The following is a 6729-nucleotide window of genomic DNA, read 5'->3' on the forward strand; positions in this document are numbered from 1 at the left end:
GAGGTCTTCTGTTAGATCTAAATTTATTGTGGCGATGAAAATCAAAACCAGTAGATCACTCGTTAAAACAGCAGATAACTAAAAAGCAAAATCAGTAGCGGAGAAAAGCAGAATAAGTACCTATACGGATATAGAATCAAAAGCTGAAGAAAGGACTTTATTAGACTCGACATCTTAACGTTATCAGCTTTAAATGTTACAGTTACCTTTTTCTAGTACAAGTATTAATTGCAGCATTAATCACTGTACGAAGACATTTAATTCACTTTGCCGAGTTTAGTATAAAACATGACTGATTGTTTTATAGCTTTTCTGCAAGAACCTATTTCGGTAATAAAGCTGCTTATATAAGAAGTCAGAAAACAGTTTCTGATTAAAGACGTTGAACTCAGTCACCTATATATATGGAACAAACCCATATAGAAGACATTGCGAAACAAGTCTCAAAATCAATCTGTATTTCACGAAACGAGAATCCTTAATATCTTCGAGTTCAACATAAAGAAAAGTAGCACACGCTTCATAGCAGATATCTGATCTATTGAGATCATTTTGTGCTACTATTTCTTACACTCTTCACAATTATTCACTGCACTCATATTTTATCAAGAAGAGTTTGTAATCTGAAAAGAGTCTTTTCAAAACTTTGTTGTGTCGTATTTTCACTGTGTTGAGTAACTAAGAGTTTCAGTAGGCAAATGGTAAGCCCTGCTGAAGTGGGTGTGTACAAGAGTTGTACTGTAAAATCCAAAGTCTTTTAGTGATACCTTCTGGAAACAGAAGAAGGGGAGACGTAGAAGACTTTATCTTCGAACTTCCATAAACAACTATTGTTTACTGATATTACTATTTTCATTCACTCCATCAGATTGTTTCCGCACTTAATATTGTAATCTGTTGGAAGTATTCACGACAAGATAAGCTACTATCTCTAACAGATTTAGCACCTTCTTTATCCAAGAAAGAAAAGAAGAAATTGGAGAATAGTTCATTCACCCCCCCTCTAAACTCTTCCTCGATCCCCAACAATTGGTATCAGAGCAGGTTATTCTTGTCCCTGAAAATACATACAGATGGCACACTTCAGCAAGGTTCCCATGTTCTCGAAAGAAGATTTTGATGATTGGAAGATCCGTATGCAAGCTCACCTTGCAGCGCAGGATGATGACATGTGGTATGTCATCACAGACGGACCATTAAAGATCTTAAAGCCAAATACAGCTATTGCTGTTACTGAAGGTGCACCTCAAATGGTTGAAAAACCACGAAACGAATGGACTGGCGAAGATAAGAAGAAAGCCAATCTTGATAATGTCGCTAAGGACATTCTTTACAAAACTCTTGATAAGAACACATTCAGCAAAATCAAGATGTGTTCTACTGCTAAAGAGATCTGGGAAAAGCTCATTCAGATATGTGAAGGAAATGAGCAAACAAAAGAAAATAAACTGTCTGTAGAAATGCAGAAATTTGAAAATTTAAAAATGAAGGCTGGTGAAACTCTAAATGAGTTTGATGAACGTTTTAGTAGCCTAGTCAATGAGCTAGCAGCTCTGGGCAAAGAGCACGGCAATCGAGAAATAGCGCTCAAAGTAATGAGAGCATTACCCAGAGAATGGGACGTAAAAACAATGGCTATTAGAGTCTCTAAAGATCTAAACAAGTTGGAATTACATGACTTGTTTGCCGACTTAAAAGCCTACGAGTTTGAACTAGAACTAAGAGGTGGAGAAGAGTCCTCAACAAATCTGCCAACCAAGGCCCTTGCTGCTACTACTGCTATTTCTTCTACTGCTGCTGCTGCAGTCATTCCACAAGCAGTACCTATTACCCTTACTGAAAGTATTTCTGAAAAGACTGCTGAAAAAATCAGCAATGAAGCTATGTCCTTATTGGTGAAAAAGTTCTCTAGATTCATGAGAAAGAATCACCGAGCCTACCAAAACCCTAATCGTAACTTCAAGAAAGATTCACCAACTGGTGATATGGCATGTTTCAACTGTGGAAAGATTGGTCACTTTATTGCTGACTGTCCAAAGCCCATGAAAGATGACCAGAAGAAGAAAGAGTACAAAAGGAATGACAAAAAGTTCAGAAAAGAACGCAAAGCAATGATTGCTGAAGAAAGCAAATCTAAATGGGCGGATTCCAGCTCTGAGTCATCTGATTCAGAAAGTCATTCTAGTGAAAGTGATGCAGAAGAGATTAAATGTCTTATGGCAGATGTTGAATCAAACTCAACATCTGAAGAGGTATTCGACTTCGATTCTGACGAATTTACACGAACTGATTTAATTAAGGCATTATATGACATGGTAAGTGAGTACTCAAGACTTTCTCAATCATTCGAGGAAGTTAAGACTGAAAATCTAAGCTTAAGAAATCAAGTCAGTAAGTTCACTTGTTTGCAAGAGAATAGCTGCGATGATTTGAAAGTGGAGATGAGTAAGTTAAAAACCGAGAATGAGAAAGTAAAAGCAGATTACCAGACAATGAAAACTGAAAATCAGAAGTTGTCTGTTCTGGTAAATGCTTGGAATAAGTCTTCCATTTCATTGGAAAAGATGCAAGAATTGCAGAAGCAATCCGGAGATAGAAGTGGTCTCGGATTCAGCAATAATGAAAGCACTTTTGAAATCAGTACTCAGCCAGAACTGGATATCAACAAAACAACATACATTCGATTTGTTAAATCCAGTGTGGCATATGAACCGGAAGTATCGACTGTTCAAGTTGAAAGAAATGTGAATCAGATGAACAGAAGAAAGAATAATGGTCTTGGTTATATTGAACCTAAGGGAAGAGTTGACCAAAGTTCTGGATCCAGTAGAGGATTCAACTCAGGAAGACAACCCCCTATGAAGGTTAAAAACTACCAGTACTATAATTCTAAATCTGTTCAGATGAGATACAGGCTAGACAACAGGAACAGAAGGGAAGAACAACATTCTGAAATACATAGAAATAATAGACCCTCTGCTGCACACACCTCTATGGATACCGAAGTACAAAATCACCAAAAATTGTACAAATATGGGTTCCTAAGGGACTAATAAGGTTGGACCCAAGTAGATTGGGTACCAAATACTAAAATTTGTGTTTGCAGGAACAGGTAAAGATAGCTAAAGTAAGCAGCTCCACATGGTATCTGGACAGTGGATGTTCCAGACACATGACTGGACAGAAGAATCTATTTTCAGAAGTAATGAGTTGTACTGGACCAAAAATAACGTTTGGAGATAACTCAAAAGATAAAACCGTGGGTAAGGGTAAGATTATCCATGGTAACATAACTATCAATGACGTACTACTGGTTGAGAATCTCTGTTATAATTTAATCAGCATTAGTCAACTGTGTGATAATGGTTATTCTGTAATTTTTCAGAAGCACACATGCATAGTTAAAGATTCTGTTGAGTCTACTGTGTTAACTGGAAAGAGAGAAGGCAACACTTACAAAGTTTTTTGGAACTTAGATCATGTTAATGCTCCTACATGTTTAGTTTCCTCTCTTAGTGATAAACATTGGCTCTGGCACAAGAGATTGAATCATATGAATTTCAAATCAATCAATAATCTCAAAAAGCAGAATTTAGTTGATGGTTTGCCTGATATTAAATTTGTTAAGAATCATGTTTGTTCTACATGTCAGCTTGGGAAACAGGTCAGATCCAGCTTCAAGAAAAAAGGAAGAAAATCAACTTCAAGATGTTTGGAATTACTGCATATGGACTTATTTGGTCCAATCCCTATCATGAGCTTAGGGGGAATGAAATATACCCTTGTTATTAATGATTTTTCTAGATTCACTTGGGTAATATTTCTTGCTGGAAAAGATCAAACCAGTAGCCTCCTGATCAAGCTTCTGAAAAAGATTCAAAATGAAAAATCCTCTTCTATAATTAAATCAGAAGTGATCGGGGCACTGAGTTCACTAACAGAATTCTTGAGCTGTACTTAGATGAACAGGGGATTCATCATGAATATTCAGCTGCCAGAACAGCCTCAACAAAACGGAGTAGCTGAGAGGAGAAACAGAACCCTCAAAGAAGTTGCTAGAACAATGCTAGCAGATGCAGACATCTCTCAGCGCTTCTGGGCAGAAGCAATCAACACTGCATGCTATACGCAAAACAAAACAATGATCAACAAAAGGCATAACCAGACTCCTTATGAGATATGGAAAGGAAGTAAGCCTAATGTATCTTATTTTCATGTTTTCGGCTGTAATTGTTTTGTGCTCAATAATGGCAAAAACTACTTAACTGCATTTGATTCAAAATCAGATGCTGGACTTTTCCTTGGTTACTCTGCTGTGAGAAAAGCCTTCAGAATCTTCAATAATAGAACTCTTACTGTTGAAGAATCGATTCATGTTGTCTTTGACGAAGACAGCAGTACTCGTGAAATATCTAATATGTCAAATTTGAGTAACAGGTTAGACAAAATTCACTTGGAACTGGATAGTGAAGATGATACAGAAGCCATTATAAAAGATGTTCAAAATCAAGAACCAGACATTCCATTAGCAGAACCAGAAGTACAAATATTAGACATACCAGTACCAGCAGCTGATAATCCAAAACCTGCTACTTGTTCAGATGAGATCAATCCAAATATATCAAACCAGGAAGAAATTCCTTTAAACCCTTTTATTTGGAGAAAATCTCATCCTCCCTCTTTGGTTATTGGAAATCCAGCAGCACCTTTGAGAACCAGAAGGCAAATGATTAATGAATATATGCACGCTGCTTTCATTTCTCAGGATGAACCAAAGAAAATTGAAGAAGCCCTTCTGGATCCTAGTTGGATTGAAGCTATGCAAGAAGAGCTGAATCAATTCAAAAGAAACGAAGTTTGGTTTCTAGTACCTAGACCATCTCACCAAGCTGTCATTGGAACCCGGTGGGTATTCAGAAACAAACTAAATGAAGAAGGCACAGTGATCAGAAATAAAGCAAGACTGGTGGTTCAAGGCTTTAGACAAGAAGAAGGAATAGACTATGATGAAACCTACGCACCAGTAGCAAGGCTTGAAGCTATTAGAATATTTTTGGCCCTTGCTGCTTTCAAAAATTTCAAAGTCTATCAAATGGACGTGAAGAGTGCTTTTCAAAATGGTCTACTACAAGAAGAGGTCTACGTCGAACAACCTCCAGGTTTTATTGATCATTTCTTACCTCATCATGTATTCAAATTACACGAAGCCTTGTATGGTCTAAAACAGGCACCTAGAGCATGGTATGATACTCTATCACAATTTCTTGTCAATCATGATTTTACAATTGGGACAATAGACAAAACTCTGTTAACTCTAATAAAAAATAAACATATCCTATTAGTGCAGATTTACGTTGACGATATTATTTTTGGGTCAACTAACCCCAAACTATGTGCAAAGTTTGCTAAGTTGATGCAGGATCAATTCGAAATGAGCATGATGGGAGAATTAACATTCTTCTTAGGATTACAGATCAAACAACTTGATACTGGAATTTTCATAAATCAAGCCAAGTATACTAAGGAGATTCTGAAAAAGTTTGGTATGGAAGCATGCTCTGCTATTTCCACTCCAATGAGCTCATCTATCAAACTTGATAAAGATGAAAGTGGAATTCCAGTAGAGGTAACTCAGTATCGTGGTCTTATTAGCTCATTGTTATATCTTACTGCCAGTAGACAAGATATTATGTTTGCTGTTTGTGTTAGTGCGAGATTTCAATCAAACCCTAAACAATCTCATTATATTGCTGCTAAACGTATTTTGAAGCACTTGAAAGGAACTCAAAATGTCGGTGTATGGTATCCTAATGATTCATCGTTCAATCTTATTGGATATTCAGATGCTGATTATGCAGGTTGCAAATTAGACAGGAAAAGCACAAGTGGTTTCTGTCAATTCCTTGGTGATAGGCTGATCTCCTGGTTTAGTAAAAGCAGACTTCTATAGCCACATCTACTACAGAAGCAGAATATCTGGCTGCTGGAAGCTGCTGTTCTCAAATACTATGGATGCAACAACAATTAAAAGACTACGGAATTCAGGCATCTGAATCACCTATCTTCTGTGACAATACCAGTGCTATTGCAATTACACAAAATCCAGTACTTCATTCCAGAATGAAGCACTTAGATATCAGACATCATTTTATCAGAGATCACGTGCAGAAGAAGGACATTCGTCTGGAATATGTCCCTACTGATCAACAAACAGCAGATAGCTTTACGAAACCTTTTCCTGAGAATAAGTTTTCTTATTTTCGAAATACACTTGGATTGAGAGACTTAAATTAATTGTCTGTTATCTTCATTCCATTGATATATTGTGACTTAATCTTCTCTTGTGATTGTTCAGTTTTAGTTTGCAGAAAATAAAAGCTGAGCGAAAGAGACAATCAGTAAACAAAATATAAAAACTTCATTAATAATAGAAGCGGGGGCGTACATTCTTTATTTCATTTTTAATGTACTCTCTCCAGATTGCCAACCAGGTGGTCAGCTCTCCGGTGGAGGTACGCAGAAACTCCTCTGAAAAACAATCTTTTTCAGAGTCCTCTGCTCCTTTAAGAGCATGAGGAGGTAGACGCCATCTTCAGAGAAGACGTCTGCGCTGTCAGCACTATGGAGACGTCGATAATACTTCTCCATTGCTATCAGCTCCCTGGTAGAAGACACCAGCCCACCTTCAAAGGAGGACTGAAGCTCCTGGACCTTAGTCCAAGTAGCAAG

Source organism: Primulina tabacum, chromosome 7 (assembly GCF_025594145.1).
Source record: "Primulina tabacum isolate GXHZ01 chromosome 7, ASM2559414v2, whole genome shotgun sequence".
NCBI lineage: Eukaryota > Viridiplantae > Streptophyta > Magnoliopsida > Lamiales > Gesneriaceae > Primulina > Primulina tabacum.